Genomic DNA, 236 nt, shown 5'->3' on the forward strand with positions numbered 1-236 from the left:
TCATCAGGAAAAGGTCAAAAGAATGCCAACCCATCCAATGAAGGATAGATCTTCAAAAAGCCAGAGCAAACGCCTAAAAAGAACACGCTTCCTCCATATGGCCAGACATTCCAGCTCTGGACTTGAAATCTCTCTAAAAGAATCTCCAACCCCACTAGACCCGTGTCAAGTCCACCCCCTTCAGACTAATCACCCCCCTCAAATTCGAGAAAACCCAGAAAAGCTTGGCACCAAAT

This window comes from Aplysia californica, unplaced genomic scaffold (assembly GCF_000002075.1).
Source record: "Aplysia californica isolate F4 #8 unplaced genomic scaffold, AplCal3.0 scaffold00526, whole genome shotgun sequence".
NCBI lineage: Eukaryota > Metazoa > Mollusca > Gastropoda > Aplysiida > Aplysiidae > Aplysia > Aplysia californica.